Below are 24208 nucleotides of genomic sequence, written 5' to 3' on the forward strand. Positions count from 1 at the left end.
AAAAAGAGCCAAAAGTGTCAAAAAAGCATTTTGACTCAAATTCTGACTGTTTTCACTTTGCAACTTGAAATGTGAGCAAAAAACAACACTTTTTTGAACTACAAATGACATCTTTGCCTATTGAGTGTATTTTGTTTTTAGAAATCATTTTGTCACTAAATAGAAGCCAAATGTGTCAAAAAAGCATTTTGACTCAAATTCTGACTGTTTTCACTTTGCAACTTGAAATGTGACAAAAAACAACACTTTTCTGAACTACAAATGAGATCTTTGCCTTTTGAGTCTATTTTGTATTTAAAAATCATTTTGTCACTAAAAAGAGCCAAACGTGTCATAAAAGCATTTTGACTGAAATTATGACTGTTTTGACTTTTCAACTTGAAATGTGACAAAAAAACAACACTTTTTTGAACTACAAATGCCATATTTGCCTTTTGAGTGCATTTTGTATTTAAAAATCATTTTGTCACTAAATAGAAGCCAAAAGTGTCAAAAAAGCATTTTGACTCAAATTATGACTGTTTTGACTTTTCAACTTGAAATGTGACCAAGACACCACACTTTTTTGAACTACAAATGAGATCTTTGCCTTTTGAGTGCATTTTGTATTTAAAAATCATTTTGACACTAAAAAGAGCCAAAAGTGTCAAAAAAGCATTTTGGTTGAAATTCTGACTGTTTTCACTTTGCAACTTGAAATGTGACAAAAAACAACACTTTTCTGAACTACAAATGAGATCTTTGCCTTTTGAGTCTATTTTGTATTTAAAAATCATTTTGTCACTAAAAAGAGCCAAACGTGTCATAAAAGCATTTTGACTGAAATTATGACTGTTTTGACTTTTCAACTTGAAATGTGACAAAAAAACAACACTTTTTTGAACTACAAATGACATATTTGCCTTTTGAGTGCATTTTGTATTTAAAAATCATTTTGTCACTAAATAGAAGCCAAAAGTGTCAAAAAAGCATTTTGACTCAAATTATGACTGTTTTGACTTTTCAACTTGAAATGTGACCAAGACACCACACTTTTTTGAACTACAAATGAGATCTTTGCCTTTTGAGTGCATTTTGTATTTAAAAATCATTTTGACACTAAAAAGAGCCAAAAGTGTCAAAAAAGCATTTTGGTTGAAATTCTGACTGTTTTCACTTTGCAACTTGAAATGTGACCAAAAAACAACACTTTTTTGAACTACAAATGAGATCTTTGCCTATTGAGTGTATTTTGTTTTTAGAAATCATTTTGTCACTAAATAGAAGCCAAAAGTGTCAAAAAAGCATTTTGACTCAAATTATGACTGTTTTGACTTTTCAACTTGAAATGTGACCAAAAAACAACACTTTTTTGAACTACAAATGAGATCTTTGCCTATTGAGTGTATTTTGTTTTTAGAAATCATTTTGTCACTAAATAGAAGCCAAAAGTGTCAAAAAAGCATTTTGGTTGAAATTCTGACTGTTTTCACTTTTCAACTTGAAATGTGACAAAAAACAACACTTTTCTGAACTACAAATGAGATCTTTGCCTTTTGAGTCTATTTTGTATTTAAAAATCATTTTGTCACTAAAAAGAGCCAAACGTGTCAAAAAAGCATTTTGACTGAAATTATGACTGTTTTGACTTTTCAACTTGAAATGTGACAAAAAAACAACACTTTTTTGAACTACAAATGACATATTTGCCTTTTGAGTGCATTTTGATTTTGACAAAAAATCATTTTGTCACTAAATAGAAGCCAAAAGTGTCAAAAAAGCATTTTGACTCAAATTATGACTGTTTTGACTATTCAACTTGAAATGTGACCAAAAAACAACACTTTTTTGAACTACAAATGAGATCATTGCCTTTTGAGTGCATTTTGTATTTAAAAATCATTTTGTCACTAAAAAGAAGCCAAAAGTGTCAAAAAAGCATTTTGGTTGAAATTCTAACTGTTTTCACTTTTCAACTTGAAATGTGACCAAAAAACAACACTTTTTTGAACTATAAATGAGATCTTTGCCTTTTGAGTGCATTTTGTATTTAAAAATCATTTTGTGACTAAAAAGAGCCAAAAGTGTCAAAAAAGCATTTTGGTTGAAATTCTGACTGTTTTGACTATTCAACTTGAAATGTGACCAAAAAACAACACTTTTTTGAACTACAAATGAGATCATTGCCTTTTGAGTGCATTTTGTATTTAAAAATCATTTTGTCACTAAAAAGAAGCCAAAAGTGTCAAAAAAGCATTTTGACTCAAATTCTGACTTTTTTGACTATTCAACTTGAAATGTGACCAAAAAACAACACTTTTTTGAACTACAAATGAGATCTTTGCCTATTGAGTGTATTTTGTTTTTAGAAATCATTTTGTCACTAAATAGAAGCCAAAAGTGTCAAAAAAGCATTTTGACTCAAATTCTGACTGTTTTCACTTTGCAACTTGAAATGTGACCAAAAAACAACACTTTTTTGAACTACAAATGAGATCTTTGCCTTTTGAGTGCATTTTGTATTTAAAAATCATTTTGTCACTAAAAAGAGCCAAAAGTGTCAAAAAAGCATTTTGACTCAAATTCTGACTGTTTTCACTTTGCAACTTGAAATGTGAGCAAAAAACAACACTTTTTTGAACTACAAATGACATCTTTGCCTATTGAGTGTATTTTGTTTTTAGAAATCATTTTGTCACTAAATAGAAGCCAAATGTGTCAAAAAAGCATTTTGACTCAAATTCTGACTGTTTTCACTTTGCAACTTGAAATGTGACAAAAAACAACACTTTTCTGAACTACAAATGAGATCTTTGCCTTTTGAGTCTATTTTGTATTTAAAAATCATTTTGTCACTAAAAAGAGCCAAACGTGTCATAAAAGCATTTTGACTGAAATTATGACTGTTTTGACTTTTCAACTTGAAATGTGACAAAAAAACAACACTTTTTTGAACTACAAATGCCATATTTGCCTTTTGAGTGCATTTTGTATTTAAAAATCATTTTGTCACTAAATAGAAGCCAAAAGTGTCAAAAAAGCATTTTGACTCAAATTATGACTGTTTTGACTTTTCAACTTGAAATGTGACCAAGACACCACACTTTTTTGAACTACAAATGAGATCTTTGCCTTTTGAGTGCATTTTGTATTTAAAAATCATTTTGACACTAAAAAGAGCCAAAAGTGTCAAAAAAGCATTTTGGTTGAAATTCTGACTGTTTTCACTTTGCAACTTGAAATGTGACCAAAAAACAACACTTTTTTGAACTACAAATGAGATCTTTGCCTATTGAGTGTATTTTGTTTTTAGAAATCATTTTGTCACTAAATAGAAGCCAAAAGTGTCAAAAAAGCATTTTGACTCAAATTATGACTGTTTTGAGTTTTCAACTTGAAATGTTACCAAAAAACAACACTTTTTTGAACTATAAATGAGATTTTTGCCTTTTGAGTGCATTTTGTATTTAAAAATCATTTTGTGACTAAAAAGAGCCAAAAGTGTCAAAAAAGCATTTTGGTTGAAATTATGACTGTTTTGACTATTCAACTTGAAATGTGACCAAAAAACAACACTTTTTGAACTACAAATGAGATCATTGCCTTTTGAGTGCATTTTGTATTTAAAAATCATTTTGTCACTAAAAAGAAGCCAAAAGTGTCAAAAAAGCATTTTGGTTGAAATTCTAACTGTTTTCACTTTTCAACTTGAAATGTGACCAAAAAACAACACTTTTTTGAACTATAAATGAGATCTTTGCCTTTTGAGTGCATTTTGTATTTAAAAATCATTTTGTGACTAAAAAGAGCCAAAAGTGTCAAAAAAGCATTTTGGTTGAAATTCTGACTGTTTTGACTATTCAACTTGAAATGTGACCAAAAAACAACACTTTTTTGAACTACAAATGAGATCATTGCCTTTTGAGTGCATTTTGTATTTAAAAATCATTTTGTCACTAAAAAGAAGCCAAAAGTGTCAAAAAAGCATTTTGACTCAAATTCTGACTTTTTTGACTATTCAACTTGAAATGTGACCAAAAAACAACACTTTTTTGAACTACAAATAAGATCTTTGCCTATTGAGTGTATTTTGTTTTTAGAAATCATTTTGTCACTAAATAGAAGCCAAAAGTGTCAAAAAAGCATTTTGACTCAAATTCTGACTGTTTTCACTTTGCAACTTGAAATGTGACCAAAAAACAACACTTTTTTGAACTACAAATGAGATCTTTGCCTTTTGAGTGCATTTTGTATTTAAAAATCATTTTGTCACTAAAAAGAGCCAAAAGTGTCAAAAAAGCATTTTGACTCAAATTCTGACTGTTTTCACTTTGCAACTTGAAATGTGAGCAAAAAACAACACTTTTTTGAACTACAAATGACATCTTTGCCTATTGAGTGTATTTTGTTTTTAGAAATCATTTTGTCACTAAATAGAAGCCAAAAGTGTCAAAAAAGCATTTTGACTCAAATTCTGACTGTTTTCACTTTGCAACTTGAAATGTGACAAAAAACAACACTTTTCTGAACTACAAATGAGATCTTTGCCTTTTGAGTCTATTTTGTATTTAAAAATCATTTTGTCACTAAAAAGAGCCAAACGTGTCATAAAAGCATTTTGACTGAAATTATGACTGTTTTGACGTTTCAACTTGAAATGTGACAAAAAAACAACACTTTTTTGAACTACAAATGACATATTTGCCTTTTGAGTGCATTTTGTATTTAAAAATCATTTTGTCACTAAATAGAAGCCAAAAGTGTCAAAAAAGCATTTTGACTCAAATTATGACTGTTTTGACTTTTCAACTTGAAATGTGACCAAGACACCACACTTTTTTGAACTACAAATGAGATCTTTGCCTTTTGAGTGCATTTTGTATTTAAAAATCATTTTGACACTAAAAAGAGCCAAAAGTGTCAAAAAAGCATTTTGGTTGAAATTCTGACTGTTTTCACTTTGCAACTTGAAATGTGACCAAAAAACAACACTTTTTTGAACTACAAATGAGATCTTTGCCTATTGAGTGTATTTTGTTTTTAGAAATCATTTTGTCACTAAATAGAAGCCAAAAGTGTCAAAAAAGCATTTTGACTCAAATTATGACTGTTTTGACTTTTCAACTTGAAATGTGACCAAAAAACAACACTTTTTTGAACTATAAATGAGATCTTTGCCTTTTGAGTGCATTTTGTATTTAAAAATCATTTTGTGACTAAAAAGAGCCAAAAGTGTCAAAAAAGCATTTTGGTTGAAATTCTGACTGTTTTGACTATTCAACTTGAAATGTGACAAAAAACAACACTTTTCTGAACTACAAATGAGATCTTTGCCTTTTGAGTCTATTTTGTATTTAAAAATCATTTTGTCACTAAAAAGAGCCAAACGTGTCATAAAAGCATTTTGACTGAAATTATGACTGTTTTGACTTTTCAACTTGAAATGTGACAAAAAAACAACACTTTTTTGAACTACAAATGACATATTTGCCTTTTGAGTGCATTTTGTATTTAAAAATCATTTTGTCACTAAATAGAAGCCAAAAGTGTCAAAAAAGCATTTTGACTCAAATTATGACTGTTTTGACTTTTCAACTTGAAATGTGACCAAGACACCACACTTTTTTGAACTACAAATGAGATCTTTGCCTTTTGAGTGCATTTTGTATTTAAAAATCATTTTGACACTAAAAAGAGCCAAAAGTGTCAAAAAAGCATTTTGGTTGAAATTCTGACTGTTTTCACTTTGCAACTTGAAATGTGACCAAAAAACAACACTTTTTTGAACTACAAATGAGATCTTTGCCTATTGAGTGTATTTTGTTTTTAGAAATCATTTTGTCACTAAATAGAAGCCAAAAGTGTCAAAAAAGCATTTTGACTCAAATTATGACTGTTTTGACTTTTCAACTTGAAATGTGACCAAAAAACAACACTTTTTTGAACTATAAATGAGATCTTTGCCTTTTGAGTGCATTTTGTATTTAAAAATCATTTTGTGACTAAAAAGAGCCAAAAGTGTCAAAAAAGCATTTTGGTTGAAATTATGACTGTTTTGACTATTCAACTTGAAATGTGACCAAAAAACAACACTTTTTTGAACTACAAATGAGATCATTGCCTTTTGAGTGCATTTTGTATTTAAAAATCATTTTGTCACTAAAAAGAAGCCAAAAGTGTCAAAAAAGCATTTTGGTTGAAATTCTAACTGTTTTCACTTTTCAACTTGAAATGTGACCAAAAAACAACACTTTTTTGAACTATAAATGAGATCTTTGCCTTTTGAGTGCATTTTGTATTTAAAAATCATTTTGTGACTAAAAAGAGCCAAAAGTGTCAAAAAAGCATTTTGGTTGAAATTCTGACTGTTTTGACTATTCAACTTGAAATGTGACCAAAAAACAACACTTTTTTGAACTACAAATGAGATCATTGCCTTTGAGTGCATTTTGTATTTAAAAATCATTTTGTCACTAAATAGAAGCCAAAAGTGTCAAAAAAGCATTTTGACTCAAATTCTGACTTTTTTGACTATTCAACTTGAAATGTGACCAAAAAACAACACTTTTTTGAACTACAAATAAGATCTTTGCCTATTGAGTGTATTTTGTTTTTAGAAATCATTTTGTCACTAAATAGAAGCCAAAAGTGTCAAAAAAGCATTTTGACTCAAATTCTGACTGTTTTCACTTTGCAACTTGAAATGTGACCAAAAAACAACACTTTTTTGAACTACAAATGAGATCTTTGCCTTTTGAGTGCATTTTGTATTTAAAAATCATTTTGTCACTAAAAAGAGCCAAAAGTGTCAAAAAAGCATTTTGACTCAAATTCTGACTGTTTTCACTTTGCAACTTGAAATGTGAGCAAAAAACAACACTTTTTTGAACTACAAATGACATATTTGCCTTTTGAGTGCATTTTGTATTTAAAAATCATTTTGTCACTAAATAGAAGCCAAAAGTGTCAAAAAAGCATTTTGACTCAAATTATGACTGTTTTGACTTTTCAACTTGAAATGTGACCAAGACACCACACTTTTTTGAACTACAAATGAGATCTTTGCCTTTTGAGTGCATTTTGTATTTAAAAATCATTTTGACACTAAAAAGAGCCAAAAGTGTCAAAAAAGCATTTTGGTTGAAATTCTGACTGTTTTCACTTTGCAACTTGAAATGTGACCAAAAAACAACACTTTTTTGAACTACAAATGAGATCTTTGCCTATTGAGTGTATTTTGTTTTTAGAAATCATTTTGTCACTAAATAGAAGCCAAAAGTGTCAAAAAAGCATTTTGACTCAAATTATGACTGTTTTGACTTTTCAACTTGAAATGTGACCAAAAAACAACACTTTTTTGAACTATAAATGAGATCTTTGCCTTTTGAGTGCATTTTGTATTTAAAAATCATTTTGTGACTAAAAAGAGCCAAAAGTGTCAAAAAAGCATTTTGGTTGAAATTCTGACTGTTTTGACTATTCAACTTGAAATGTGACAAAAAACAACACTTTTCTGAACTACAAATGAGATCTTTGCCTTTTGAGTCTATTTTGTATTTAAAAATCATTTTGTCACTAAAAAGAGCCAAACGTGTCATAAAAGCATTTTGACTGAAATTATGACTGTTTTGACTTTTCAACTTGAAATGTGACAAAAAAACAACACTTTTTTGAACTACAAATGCCATATTTGCCTTTTGAGTGCATTTTGTATTTAAAAATCATTTTGTCACTAAATAGAAGCCAAAAGTGTCAAAAAAGCATTTTGACTCAAATTATGACTGTTTTGACTTTTCAACTTGAAATGTGACCAAGACACCACACTTTTTTGAACTACAAATGAGATCTTTGCCTTTTGAGTGCATTTTGTATTTAAAAATCATTTTGACACTAAAAAGAGCCAAAAGTGTCAAAAAAGCATTTTGGTTGAAATTCTGACTGTTTTCACTTTGCAACTTGAAATGTGACCAAAAAACAACACTTTTTTGAACTACAAATGAGATCTTTGCCTATTGAGTGTATTTTGTTTTTAGAAATCATTTTGTCACTAAATAGAAGCCAAAAGTGTCAAAAAAGCATTTTGACTCAAATTATGACTGTTTTGACTTTTCAACTTGAAATGTGACCAAAAAACAACACTTTTTTGAACTATAAATGAGATCTTTGCCTTTTGAGTGCATTTTGTATTTAAAAATCATTTTGTGACTAAAAAGAGCCAAAAGTGTCAAAAAAGCATTTTGGTTGAAATTCTGACTGTTTTGACTATTCAACTTGAAATGTGACAAAAAACAACACTTTTCTGAACTACAAATGAGATCTTTGCCTTTTGAGTCTATTTTGTATTTAAAAATCATTTTGTCACTAAAAAGAGCCAAACGTGTCATAAAAGCATTTTGACTGAAATTATGACTGTTTTGACTTTTCAACTTGAAATGTGACAAAAAAACAACACTTTTTTGAACTACAAATGCCATATTTGCCTTTTGAGTGCATTTTGTATTTAAAAATCATTTTGTCACTAAATAGAAGCCAAAAGTGTCAAAAAAGCATTTTGACTCAAATTATGACTGTTTTGACTTTTCAACTTGAAATGTGACCAAGACACCAAACTTTTTTGAACTACAAATGAGATCTTTGCCTTTTGAGTGCATTTTGTATTTAAAAATCATTTTGACACTAAAAAGAGCCAAAAGTGTCAAAAAAGCATTTTGGTTGAAATTCTGACTGTTTTCACTTTGCAACTTGAAATGTGACCAAAAAACAACACTTTTTTGAACTACAAATGAGATCTTTGCCTATTGAGTGTATTTTGTTTTTAGAAATCATTTTGTCACTAAATAGAAGCCAAAAGTGTCAAAAAAGCATTTTGACTCAAATTATGACTGTTTTGAGTTTTCAACTTGAAATGTTACCAAAAAACAACACTTTTTTGAACTATAAATGAGATTTTTGCCTTTTGAGTGCATTTTGTATTTAAAAATCATTTTGTGACTAAAAAGAGCCAAAAGTGTCAAAAAAGCATTTTGGTTGAAATTATGACTGTTTTGACTATTCAACTTGAAATGTGACCAAAAAACAACACTTTTTGAACTACAAATGAGATCATTGCCTTTTGAGTGCATTTTGTATTTAAAAATCATTTTGTCACTAAAAAGAAGCCAAAAGTGTCAAAAAAGCATTTTGGTTGAAATTCTAACTGTTTTCACTTTTCAACTTGAAATGTGACCAAAAAACAACACTTTTTTGAACTATAAATGAGATCTTTGCCTTTTGAGTGCATTTTGTATTTAAAAATCATTTTGTGACTAAAAAGAGCCAAAAGTGTCAAAAAAGCATTTTGGTTGAAATTCTGACTGTTTTGACTATTCAACTTGAAATGTGACCAAAAAACAACACTTTTTTGAACTACAAATGAGATCATTGCCTTTTGAGTGCATTTTGTATTTAAAAATCATTTTGTCACTAAAAAGAAGCCAAAAGTGTCAAAAAAGCATTTTGACTCAAATTCTGACTTTTTTGACTATTCAACTTGAAATGTGACCAAAAAACAACACTTTTTTGAACTACAAATAAGATCTTTGCCTATTGAGTGTATTTTGTTTTTAGAAATCATTTTGTCACTAAATAGAAGCCAAAAGTGTCAAAAAAGCATTTTGACTCAAATTCTGACTGTTTTCACTTTGCAACTTGAAATGTGACCAAAAAACAACACTTTTTTGAACTACAAATGAGATCTTTGCCTTTTGAGTGCATTTTGTATTTAAAAATCATTTTGTCACTAAAAAGAGCCAAAAGTGTCAAAAAAGCATTTTGACTCAAATTCTGACTGTTTTCACTTTGCAACTTGAAATGTGAGCAAAAAACAACACTTTTTTGAACTACAAATGACATCTTTGCCTATTGAGTGTATTTTGTTTTTAGAAATCATTTTGTCACTAAATAGAAGCCAAAAGTGTCAAAAAAGCATTTTGACTCAAATTCTGACTGTTTTCACTTTGCAACTTGAAATGTGACAAAAAACAACACTTTTCTGAACTACAAATGAGATCTTTGCCTTTTGAGTCTATTTTGTATTTAAAAATCATTTTGTCACTAAAAAGAGCCAAACGTGTCATAAAAGCATTTTGACTGAAATTATGACTGTTTTGACGTTTCAACTTGAAATGTGACAAAAAAACAACACTTTTTTGAACTACAAATGACATATTTGCCTTTTGAGTGCATTTTGTATTTAAAAATCATTTTGTCACTAAATAGAAGCCAAAAGTGTCAAAAAAGCATTTTGACTCAAATTATGACTGTTTTGACTTTTCAACTTGAAATGTGACCAAGACACCACACTTTTTTGAACTACAAATGAGATCTTTGCCTTTTGAGTGCATTTTGTATTTAAAAATCATTTTGACACTAAAAAGAGCCAAAAGTGTCAAAAAAGCATTTTGGTTGAAATTCTGACTGTTTTCACTTTGCAACTTGAAATGTGACCAAAAAACAACACTTTTTTGAACTACAAATGAGATCTTTGCCTATTGAGTGTATTTTGTTTTTAGAAATCATTTTGTCACTAAATAGAAGCCAAAAGTGTCAAAAAAGCATTTTGACTCAAATTATGACTGTTTTGACTTTTCAACTTGAAATGTGACCAAAAAACAACACTTTTTTGAACTATAAATGAGATCTTTGCCTTTTGAGTGCATTTTGTATTTAAAAATCATTTTGTGACTAAAAAGAGCCAAAAGTGTCAAAAAAGCATTTTGGTTGAAATTCTGACTGTTTTGACTATTCAACTTGAAATGTGACAAAAAACAACACTTTTCTGAACTACAAATGAGATCTTTGCCTTTTGAGTCTATTTTGTATTTAAAAATCATTTTGTCACTAAAAAGAGCCAAACGTGTCATAAAAGCATTTTGACTGAAATTATGACTGTTTTGACTTTTCAACTTGAAATGTGACAAAAAAACAACACTTTTTTGAACTACAAATGACATATTTGCCTTTTGAGTGCATTTTGTATTTAAAAATCATTTTGTCACTAAATAGAAGCCAAAAGTGTCAAAAAAGCATTTTGACTCAAATTATGACTGTTTTGACTTTTCAACTTGAAATGTGACCAAGACACCACACTTTTTTGAACTACAAATGAGATCTTTGCCTTTTGAGTGCATTTTGTATTTAAAAATCATTTTGACACTAAAAAGAGCCAAAAGTGTCAAAAAAGCATTTTGGTTGAAATTCTGACTGTTTTCACTTTGCAACTTGAAATGTGACCAAAAAACAACACTTTTTTGAACTACAAATGAGATCTTTGCCTATTGAGTGTATTTTGTTTTTAGAAATCATTTTGTCACTAAATAGAAGCCAAAAGTGTCAAAAAAGCATTTTGACTCAAATTATGACTGTTTTGACTTTTCAACTTGAAATGTGACCAAAAAACAACACTTTTTTGAACTATAAATGAGATCTTTGCCTTTTGAGTGCATTTTGTATTTAAAAATCATTTTGTGACTAAAAAGAGCCAAAAGTGTCAAAAAAGCATTTTGGTTGAAATTATGACTGTTTTGACTATTCAACTTGAAATGTGACCAAAAAACAACACTTTTTTGAACTACAAATGAGATCATTGCCTTTTGAGTGCATTTTGTATTTAAAAATCATTTTGTCACTAAAAAGAAGCCAAAAGTGTCAAAAAAGCATTTTGGTTGAAATTCTAACTGTTTTCACTTTTCAACTTGAAATGTGACCAAAAAACAACACTTTTTTGAACTATAAATGAGATCTTTGCCTTTTGAGTGCATTTTGTATTTAAAAATCATTTTGTGACTAAAAAGAGCCAAAAGTGTCAAAAAAGCATTTTGGTTGAAATTCTGACTGTTTTGACTATTCAACTTGAAATGTGACCAAAAAACAACACTTTTTTGAACTACAAATGAGATCATTGCCTTTGAGTGCATTTTGTATTTAAAAATCATTTTGTCACTAAATAGAAGCCAAAAGTGTCAAAAAAGCATTTTGACTCAAATTCTGACTTTTTTGACTATTCAACTTGAAATGTGACCAAAAAACAACACTTTTTTGAACTACAAATAAGATCTTTGCCTATTGAGTGTATTTTGTTTTTAGAAATCATTTTGTCACTAAATAGAAGCCAAAAGTGTCAAAAAAGCATTTTGACTCAAATTCTGACTGTTTTCACTTTGCAACTTGAAATGTGACCAAAAAACAACACTTTTTTGAACTACAAATGAGATCTTTGCCTTTTGAGTGCATTTTGTATTTAAAAATCATTTTGTCACTAAAAAGAGCCAAAAGTGTCAAAAAAGCATTTTGACTCAAATTCTGACTGTTTTCACTTTGCAACTTGAAATGTGAGCAAAAAACAACACTTTTTTGAACTACAAATGACATATTTGCCTTTTGAGTGCATTTTGTATTTAAAAATCATTTTGTCACTAAATAGAAGCCAAAAGTGTCAAAAAAGCATTTTGACTCAAATTATGACTGTTTTGACTTTTCAACTTGAAATGTGACCAAGACACCACACTTTTTTGAACTACAAATGAGATCTTTGCCTTTTGAGTGCATTTTGTATTTAAAAATCATTTTGACACTAAAAAGAGCCAAAAGTGTCAAAAAAGCATTTTGGTTGAAATTCTGACTGTTTTCACTTTGCAACTTGAAATGTGACCAAAAAACAACACTTTTTTGAACTACAAATGAGATCTTTGCCTATTGAGTGTATTTTGTTTTTAGAAATCATTTTGTCACTAAATAGAAGCCAAAAGTGTCAAAAAAGCATTTTGACTCAAATTATGACTGTTTTGACTTTTCAACTTGAAATGTGACCAAAAAACAACACTTTTTTGAACTATAAATGAGATCTTTGCCTTTTGAGTGCATTTTGTATTTAAAAATCATTTTGTGACTAAAAAGAGCCAAAAGTGTCAAAAAAGCATTTTGGTTGAAATTCTGACTGTTTTGACTATTCAACTTGAAATGTGACAAAAAACAACACTTTTCTGAACTACAAATGAGATCTTTGCCTTTTGAGTCTATTTTGTATTTAAAAATCATTTTGTCACTAAAAAGAGCCAAACGTGTCATAAAAGCATTTTGACTGAAATTATGACTGTTTTGACTTTTCAACTTGAAATGTGACAAAAAAACAACACTTTTTTGAACTACAAATGCCATATTTGCCTTTTGAGTGCATTTTGTATTTAAAAATCATTTTGTCACTAAATAGAAGCCAAAAGTGTCAAAAAAGCATTTTGACTCAAATTATGACTGTTTTGACTTTTCAACTTGAAATGTGACCAAGACACCACACTTTTTTGAACTACAAATGAGATCTTTGCCTTTTGAGTGCATTTTGTATTTAAAAATCATTTTGACACTAAAAAGAGCCAAAAGTGTCAAAAAAGCATTTTGGTTGAAATTCTGACTGTTTTCACTTTGCAACTTGAAATGTGACCAAAAAACAACACTTTTTTGAACTACAAATGAGATCTTTGCCTATTGAGTGTATTTTGTTTTTAGAAATCATTTTGTCACTAAATAGAAGCCAAAAGTGTCAAAAAAGCATTTTGACTCAAATTATGACTGTTTTGACTTTTCAACTTGAAATGTGACCAAAAAACAACACTTTTTTGAACTATAAATGAGATCTTTGCCTTTTGAGTGCATTTTGTATTTAAAAATCATTTTGTGACTAAAAAGAGCCAAAAGTGTCAAAAAAGCATTTTGGTTGAAATTCTGACTGTTTTGACTATTCAACTTGAAATGTGACAAAAAACAACACTTTTCTGAACTACAAATGAGATCTTTGCCTTTTGAGTCTATTTTGTATTTAAAAATCATTTTGTCACTAAAAAGAGCCAAACGTGTCATAAAAGCATTTTGACTGAAATTATGACTGTTTTGACTTTTCAACTTGAAATGTGACAAAAAAACAACACTTTTTTGAACTACAAATGCCATATTTGCCTTTTGAGTGCATTTTGTATTTAAAAATCATTTTGTCACTAAATAGAAGCCAAAAGTGTCAAAAAAGCATTTTGACTCAAATTATGACTGTTTTGACTTTTCAACTTGAAATGTGACCAAGACACCAAACTTTTTTGAACTACAAATGAGATCTTTGCCTTTTGAGTGCATTTTGTATTTAAAAATCATTTTGACACTAAAAAGAGCCAAAAGTGTCAAAAAAGCATTTTGGTTGAAATTCTGACTGTTTTCACTTTGCAACTTGAAATGTGACCAAAAAACAACACTTTTTTGAACTACAAATGAGATCTTTGCCTATTGAGTGTATTTTGTTTTTAGAAATCATTTTGTCACTAAATAGAAGCCAAAAGTGTCAAAAAAGCATTTTGACTCAAATTATGACTGTTTTGAGTTTTCAACTTGAAATGTTACCAAAAAACAACACTTTTTTGAACTATAAATGAGATTTTTGCCTTTTGAGTGCATTTTGTATTTAAAAATCATTTTGTGACTAAAAAGAGCCAAAAGTGTCAAAAAAGCATTTTGGTTGAAATTATGACTGTTTTGACTATTCAACTTGAAATGTGACCAAAAAACAACACTTTTTGAACTACAAATGAGATCATTGCCTTTTGAGTGCATTTTGTATTTAAAAATCATTTTGTCACTAAAAAGAAGCCAAAAGTGTCAAAAAAGCATTTTGGTTGAAATTCTAACTGTTTTCACTTTTCAACTTGAAATGTGACCAAAAAACAACACTTTTTTGAACTATAAATGAGATCTTTGCCTTTTGAGTGCATTTTGTATTTAAAAATCATTTTGTGACTAAAAAGAGCCAAAAGTGTCAAAAAAGCATTTTGGTTGAAATTCTGACTGTTTTGACTATTCAACTTGAAATGTGACCAAAAAACAACACTTTTTTGAACTACAAATGAGATCATTGCCTTTTGAGTGCATTTTGTATTTAAAAATCATTTTGTCACTAAAAAGAAGCCAAAAGTGTCAAAAAAGCATTTTGACTCAAATTCTGACTTTTTTGACTATTCAACTTGAAATGTGACCAAAAAACAACACTTTTTTGAACTACAAATAAGATCTTTGCCTATTGAGTGTATTTTGTTTTTAGAAATCATTTTGTCACTAAATAGAAGCCAAAAGTGTCAAAAAAGCATTTTGACTCAAATTCTGACTGTTTTCACTTTGCAACTTGAAATGTGACCAAAAAACAACACTTTTTTGAACTACAAATGAGATCTTTGCCTTTTGAGTGCATTTTGTATTTAAAAATCATTTTGTCACTAAAAAGAGCCAAAAGTGTCAAAAAAGCATTTTGACTCAAATTCTGACTGTTTTCACTTTGCAACTTGAAATGTGAGCAAAAAACAACACTTTTTTGAACTACAAATGACATCTTTGCCTATTGAGTGTATTTTGTTTTTAGAAATCATTTTGTCACTAAATAGAAGCCAAAAGTGTCAAAAAAGCATTTTGACTCAAATTCTGACTGTTTTCACTTTGCAACTTGAAATGTGACAAAAAACAACACTTTTCTGAACTACAAATGAGATCTTTGCCTTTTGAGTCTATTTTGTATTTAAAAATCATTTTGTCACTAAAAAGAGCCAAACGTGTCATAAAAGCATTTTGACTGAAATTATGACTGTTTTGACGTTTCAACTTGAAATGTGACAAAAAAACAACACTTTTTTGAACTACAAATGACATATTTGCCTTTTGAGTGCATTTTGTATTTAAAAATCATTTTGTCACTAAATAGAAGCCAAAAGTGTCAAAAAAGCATTTTGACTCAAATTATGACTGTTTTGACTTTTCAACTTGAAATGTGACCAAGACACCACACTTTTTTGAACTACAAATGAGATCTTTGCCTTTTGAGTGCATTTTGTATTTAAAAATCATTTTGACACTAAAAAGAGCCAAAAGTGTCAAAAAAGCATTTTGGTTGAAATTCTGACTGTTTTCACTTTGCAACTTGAAATGTGACCAAAAAACAACACTTTTTTGAACTACAAATGAGATCTTTGCCTATTGAGTGTATTTTGTTTTTAGAAATCATTTTGTCACTAAATAGAAGCCAAAAGTGTCAAAAAAGCATTTTGACTCAAATTATGACTGTTTTGACTTTTCAACTTGAAATGTGACCAAAAAACAACACTTTTTTGAACTATAAATGAGATCTTTGCCTTTTGAGTGCATTTTGTATTTAAAAATCATTTTGTGACTAAAAAGAGCCAAAAGTGTCAAAAAAGCATTTTGGTTGAAATTCTGACTGTTTTGACTATTCAACTTGAAATGTGACAAAAAACAACACTTTTCTGAACTACAAATGAGATCTTTGCCTTTTGAGTCTATTTTGTATTTAAAAATCATTTTGTCACTAAAAAGAGCCAAACGTGTCATAAAAGCATTTTGACTGAAATTATGACTGTTTTGACTTTTCAACTTGAAATGTGACAAAAAAACAACACTTTTTTGAACTACAAATGACATATTTGCCTTTTGAGTGCATTTTGTATTTAAAAATCATTTTGTCACTAAATAGAAGCCAAAAGTGTCAAAAAAGCATTTTGACTCAAATTATGACTGTTTTGACTTTTCAACTTGAAATGTGACCAAGACACCACACTTTTTTGAACTACAAATGAGATCTTTGCCTTTTGAGTGCATTTTGTATTTAAAAATCATTTTGACACTAAAAAGAGCCAAAAGTGTCAAAAAAGCATTTTGGTTGAAATTCTGACTGTTTTCACTTTGCAACTTGAAATGTGACCAAAAAACAACACTTTTTTGAACTACAAATGAGATCTTTGCCTATTGAGTGTATTTTGTTTTTAGAAATCATTTTGTCACTAAATAGAAGCCAAAAGTGTCAAAAAAGCATTTTGACTCAAATTATGACTGTTTTGACTTTTCAACTTGAAATGTGACCAAAAAACAACACTTTTTTGAACTATAAATGAGATCTTTGCCTTTTGAGTGCATTTTGTATTTAAAAATCATTTTGTGACTAAAAAGAGCCAAAAGTGTCAAAAAAGCATTTTGGTTGAAATTATGACTGTTTTGACTATTCAACTTGAAATGTGACCAAAAAACAACACTTTTTTGAACTACAAATGAGATCATTGCCTTTTGAGTGTATTTTGTATTTAAAAATCATTTTGTCACTAAAAAGAAGCCAAAAGTGTCAAAAAAGCATTTTGGTTGAAATTCTAACTGTTTTCACTTTTCAACTTGAAATGTGACCAAAAAACAACACTTTTTTGAACTATAAATGAGATCTTTGCCTTTTGAGTGCATTTTGTATTTAAAAATCATTTTGTGACTAAAAAGAGCCAAAAGTGTCAAAAAAGCATTTTGGTTGAAATTCTGACTGTTTTGACTATTCAACTTGAAATGTGACCAAAAAACAACACTTTTTTGAACTACAAATGAGATCATTGCCTTTGAGTGCATTTTGTATTTAAAAATCATTTTGTCACTAAATAGAAGCCAAAAGTGTCAAAAAAGCATTTTGACTCAAATTCTGACTTTTTTGACTATTCAACTTGAAATGTGACCAAAAAACAACACTTTTTTGAACTACAAATAAGATCTTTGCCTATTGAGTGTATTTTGTTTTTAGAAATCATTTTGTCACTAAATAGAAGCCAAAAGTGTCAAAAAAGCATTTTGACTCAAATTCTGACTGTTTTCACTTTGCAACTTGAAATGTGACCAAAAAACAACACTTTTTTGAACTACAAATGAGATCTTTGCCTTTTGAGTGCATTTTGTATTTAAAAATCATTTTGTCACTAAAAAGAGCCAAAAGTGTCAAAAAAGCATTTTGACTCAAATTCTGACTGTTTTCACTTTGCAACTTGAAATGTGAGCAAAAAACAACACTTTTTTGAACTACAAATGACATATTTGCCTTTTGAGTGCATTTTGTATTTAAAAATCATTTTGTCACTAAATAGAAGCCAAAAGTGTCAAAAAAGCATTTTGACTCAAATTATGACTGTTTTGACTTTTCAACTTGAAATGTGACCAAGACACCACACTTTTTTGAACTACAAATGAGATCTTTGCCTTTTGAGTGCATTTTGTATTTAAAAATCATTTTGACACTAAAAAGAGCCAAAAGTGTCAAAAAAGCATTTTGGTTGAAATTCTGACTGTTTTCACTTTGCAACTTGAAATGTGACCAAAAAACAACACTTTTTTGAACTACAAATGAGATCTTTGCCTATTGAGTGTATTTTGTTTTTAGAAATCATTTTGTCACTAAATAGAAGCCAAAAGTGTCAAAAAAGCATTTTGACTCAAATTATGACTGTTTTGACTTTTCAACTTGAAATGTGACCAAAAAACAACACTTTTTTGAACTATAAATGAGATCTTTGCCTTTTGAGTGCATTTTGTATTTAAAAATCATTTTGTGACTAAAAAGAGCCAAAAGTGTCAAAAAAGCATTTTGGTTGAAATTCTGACTGTTTTGACTATTCAACTTGAAATGTGACAAAAAACAACACTTTTCTGAACTACAAATGAGATCTTTGCCTTTTGAGTCTATTTTGTATTTAAAAATCATTTTGTCACTAAAAAGAGCCAAACGTGTCATAAAAGCATTTTGACTGAAATTATGACTGTTTTGACTTTTCAACTTGAAATGTGACAAAAAAACAACACTTTTTTGAACTACAAATGACATATTTGCCTTTTGAGTGCATTTTGTATTTAAAAATCATTTTGTCACTAAATAGAAGCCAAAAGTGTCAAAAAAGCATTTTGACTCAAATTATGACTGTTTTGACTTTTCAACTTGAAATGTGACCAAGACACCACACTTTTTTGAACTACAAATGAGATCTTTGCCTTTTGAGTGCATTTTGTATTTAAAAATCATTTTGACACTAAAAAGAGCCAAAAGTGTCAAAAAAGCATTTTGGTTGAAATTCTGACTGTTTTCACTTTGCAACTTGAAATGTGACCAAAAAACAACACTTTTTTGAACTACAAATGAGATCTTTGCCTATTGAGTGTATTTTGTTTTTAGAAATCATTTTGTCACTAAATAGAAGCCAAAAGTGTCAAAAAAGCATTTTGACTCAAATTATGACTGTTTTGACTTTTCAACTTGAAATGTGACCAAAAAACAACACTTTTTTGAACTATAAATGAGATCTTTGCCTTTTGAGTGCATTTTGTATTTAAAAATCATTTTGTGACTAAAAAGAGCCAAAAGTGTCAAAAAAGCATTTTGGTTGAAATTATGACTGTTTTGACTATTCAACTTGAAATGTGACCAAAAAACAACACTTTTTTGAACTACAAATGAGATCATTGCCTTTTGAGTGCATTTTGTATTTAAAAATCATTTTGTCACTAAAAAGAAGCCAAAAGTGTCAAAAAAGCATTTTGGTTGAAATTCTAACTGTTTTCACTTTTCAACTTGAAATGTGACCAAAAAACAACACTTTTTTGAACTATAAATGAGATCTTTGCCTTTTGAGTGCATTTTGTATTTAAAAATCATTTTGTGACTAAAAAGAGCCAAAAGTGTCAAAAAAGCATTTTGGTTGAAATTCTGACTGTTTTGACTATTCAACTTGAAATGTGACCAAAAAACAACACTTTTTTGAACTACAAATGAGATCATTGCCTTTGAGTGCATTTTGTATTTAAAAATCATTTTGTCACTAAATAGAAGCCAAAAGTGTCAAAAAAGCATTTTGACTCAAATTCTGACTTTTTTGACTATTCAACTTGAAATGTGACCAAAAAACAACACTTTTTTGAACTACAAATAAGATCTTTGCCTATTGAGTGTATTTTGTTTTTAGAAATCATTTTGTCACTAAATAGAAGCCAAAAGTGTCAAAAAAGCATTTTGACTCAAATTCTGACTGTTTTCACTTTGCAACTTGAAATGTGACCAAAAAACAACACTTTTTTGAACTACAAATGAGATCTTTGCCTTTTGAGTGCATTTTGTATTTAAAAATCATTTTGTCACTAAAAAGAGCCAAAAGTGTCAAAAAAGCATTTTGACTCAAATTCTGACTGTTTTCACTTTGCAACTTGAAATGTGAGCAAAAAACAACACTTTTTTGAACTACAAATGACATCTTTGCCTATTGAGTGTATTTTGTTTTTAGAAATCATTTTGTCACTAAATAAAAGCCAAAAGTGTCAAAAAAGCATTTTGACTCAAATTCTGACTGTTTTCACTTTGCAACTTGAAATGTGACCAAAAAACAACACTTTTTTGAACTACAAATGAGATCTTTGCCTTTTGAGTGCATTTTGTATTTAAAAATCATTTTGTCACTAAAAAGAGCCAAAAGTGTCAAAAAAGCATTTTGACTCAAATTCTGACTGTTTTCACTTTGCAACTTGAAATGTGAGCAAAAAACAACACTTTTTTGAACTACAAATGACATCTTTGCCTATTGAGTGTATTTTGTTTTTAGAAATCATTTTGTCACTAAATAGAAGCCAAAAGTGTCAAAAAAGCATTTTGACTCAAATTCTGACTGTTTTCACTTTGCAACTTGAAATGTGACAAAAAACAACACTTTTCTGAACTACAAATGAGATCTTTGCCTTTTGAGTCTATTTTGTATTTAAAAATCATTTTGTCACTAAAAAGAGCCAAACGTGTCATAAAAGCATTTTGAAAAAAATTATGACTGTTTTGACTTTTCAACTTGAAATGTGACAAAAAAACAACACTTTTTTGAACTACAAATGACATATTTGCCTTTTGAGTGCATTTTGTATTTAAAAATCATTTTGTCACTAAATAGAAGCCAAAAGTGTCAAAAAAGCATTTTGACTCAAATTATGACTGTTTTGACTTTTCAACTTGAAATGTGACCAAGACACCACACTTTTTTGAACTACAAATGAGATCTTTGCCTTTTGAGTGCATTTTGTATTTAAAAATCATTTTGACACTAAAAAGAGCCAAAAGTGTCAAAAAAGCATTTTGGTTGAAATTCTGACTGTTTTCACTTTGCAACTTGAAATGTGACCAAAAAACAACACTTTTTTGAACTACAAATGAGATCTTTGCCTATTGAGTGTATTTTGTTTTTAGAAATCATTTTGTCACTAAATAGAAGCCAAAAGTGTCAAAAAAGCATTTTGACTCAAATTCTGACTGTTTTCACTTTTCAACTTGAAATGTGACAAAAAACAACACTTTTCTGAACTACAAATGAGATCTTTGCCTTTTGAGTCTATTTTGTATTTAAAAATCATTTTGTCACTAAAAAGAGCCAAACGTGTCAAAAAAGCATTTTGACTGAAATTATGACTGTTTTGACTTTTCAACTTGAAATGTGACAAAAAAACAACACTTTTTTGAACTACAAATGACATATTTGCCTTTTGAGTGCATTTTGTATTTAAAAATCATTTTGTCACTAAATAGAAGCCAAAAGTGTCAAAAAAGCATTTTGACTCAAATTATGACTGTTTTGACTATTCAACTTGAAATGTGACCAAAAAACAACACTTTTTTGAACTACAAATGAGATCATTGCCCTTTGAGTGCATTTTGTATTTAAAAATCATTTTGTCACTAAAAAGAAGCCAAAAGTGTCAAAAAAGCATTTTGGTTGAAATTCTAACTGTTTTCACTATTCAACTTGAAATGTGACCAAAAAACAACACTTTTTTGAACTATAAATGAGATCTTTGCCTTTTGAGTGCATTTTGTATTTAAAAATCATTTTGTGACTAAAAAGAGCCAAAAGTGTCAAAAAAGCATTTTGGTTGAAATTCTGACTGTTTTGACTATTCAACTTGAAATGTGACCAAAAAACAACACTTTTTTGAACTACAAATGAGATCATTGCCTTTTGAGTGCATTTTGTATTTAAAAATCATTTTGTCACTAAAAAGAAGCCAAAAGTGTCAAAAAAGCATTTTGACTCAAATTCTGACTTTTTTGACTATTCAACTTGAAATGTGACCAAAAAACAACACTTTTTTGAACTACAAATAAGATCTTTGCCTATTGAGTGTATTTTGTTTTTAGAAATCATTTTGTCACTAAATAGAAGCCAAAAGTGTCAAAAAAGCATTTTGACTCAAATTCTGACTGTTTTCACTTTGCAACTTGAAATGTGACCAAAAAACAACACTTTTTTGAACTACAAATGAGATCTTTGCCTTTTGAGTGCATTTTGTATTTAAAAATCATTTTGACACTAAAAAGAGCCAAAAGTGTCAAAAAAGCATTTTGGTTGAAATTCTGACTGTTTTCACTTTGCAACTTGAAATGTGACCAAAAAACAACACTTTTTTGAACTACAAATGAGATCTTTGCCTATTGAGTGTATTTTGTTTTTAGAAATCATTTTGTCACTAAATAGAAGCCAAAAGTGTCAAAAAAGCATTTTGACTCAAATTATGACTGTTTTGACTTTTCAACTTGAAATGTGACCAAAAAACAACACTTTTTTGAACTACAAATGAGATCTTTGCCTATTGAGTGTATTTTGTTTTTAGAAATCATTTTGTCACTAAATAGAAGCCAAAAGTGTCAAAAAAGCATTTTGGTTGAAATTCTGACTGTTTTCACTTTTCAACTTGAAATGTGACAAAAAACAACACTTTTCTGAACTACAAATGAGATCTTTGCCTTTTGAGTCTATTTTGTATTTAAAAATCATTTTGTCACTAAAAAGAGCCAAACGTGTCAAAAAAGCATTTTGACTGAAATTATGACTGTTTTGACTTTTCAACTTGAAATGTGACCAAAAAACAACACTTTTTTGAACTACAAATGAGATCATTGCCTTTTGAGTGCATTTTGTATTTAAAAATCATTTTGTCACTAAATAGAAGCCAAAAGTGTCAAAAAAGCATTTTGACTCAAATTATGACTGTTTTGACTATTCAACTTGAAATGTGACCAAAAAACAACACTTTTTTGAACTACAAATGAGATCATTGCCTTTTGAGTGCATTTTGTATTTAAAAATCATTTTGTCACTAAAAAGAAGCCAAAAGTGTCAAAAAAGCATTTTGGTTGAAATTCTAACTGTTTTCACTTTTCAACTTGAAATGTGACCAAAAAACAACACTTTTTTGAACTATAAATGAGATCTTTGCCTTTTGAGTGCATTTTGTATTTAAAAATCATTTTGTGACTAAAAAGAGCCAAAAGTGTCAAAAAAGCATTTTGGTTGAAATTCTGACTGTTTTGACTATTCAACTTGAAATGTGACCAAAAAACAACACTTTTTTGAACTACAAATGAGATCATTGCCTTTTGAGTGCATTTTGTATTTAAAAATCATTTTGTCACTAAAAAGAAGCCAAAAGTGTCAAAAAAGCATTTTGACTCAAATTCTGACTTTTTTGACTATTCAACTTGAAATGTGACCAAAAAACAACACTTTTTTGAACTACAAATAAGATCTTTGCCTATTGAGTGTATTTTGTTTTTAGAAATCATTTTGTCACTAAATAGAAGCCAAAAGTGTCAAAAAAGCATTTTGGTTGAAATTCTGACTGTTTTCACTTTTCAACTTGAAATGTGACAAAAAACAACACTTTTCTGAACTACAAATGAGATCTTTGCCTTTTGAGTCTATTTTGTATTTAAAAATCATTTTGTCACTAAAAAGAGCCAAACGTGTCAAAAAAGCATTTTGACTGAAATTATGACTGTTTTGACTTTTCAACTTGAAATGTGACCAAAAAACAACACTTTTTTGAACTACAAATGAGATCATTGCCTTTTGAGTGCATTTTGTATTTAAAAATCATTTTGTCACTAAATAGAAGCCAAAAGTGTCAAAAAAGCATTTTGACTCAAATTATGACTGTTTTGACTTTTCAACTTGAAATGTGACCAAGACACCACACTTTTTTGAACTACAAATGAGATCTTTGCCTATTGAGTGTATTTTGTTTTTAGAAATCATTTTGTCACTAAATAGAAGCCAAAAGTGTCAAAAAAGCATTTTGACTCAAATTATGACTGTTTTGACTTTTCAACTTGAAATGTGACCAAAAAACAACACTTTTTTGAACTATAAATGAGATCTTTGCCTTTTGAGTGCATTTTGTATTTAAAAATCATTTTGTGACTAAAAAGAGCCAAAAGTGTCAAAAAAGCATTTTGGTTGAAATTATGACTGTTTTGACTATTCAACTTGAAATGTGACCAAAAAACAACACTTTTTTGAACTACAAATGAGATCATTGCCTTTTGAGTGCA

This window comes from Oryzias latipes, chromosome 18 (genome assembly GCF_053564925.1).
Source record: "Oryzias latipes strain Hd-rR chromosome 18, Olatipes_Hd-rR_3.1".
In the NCBI taxonomy this organism is placed as follows: Eukaryota; Metazoa; Chordata; class Actinopteri; order Beloniformes; family Adrianichthyidae; genus Oryzias; species Oryzias latipes.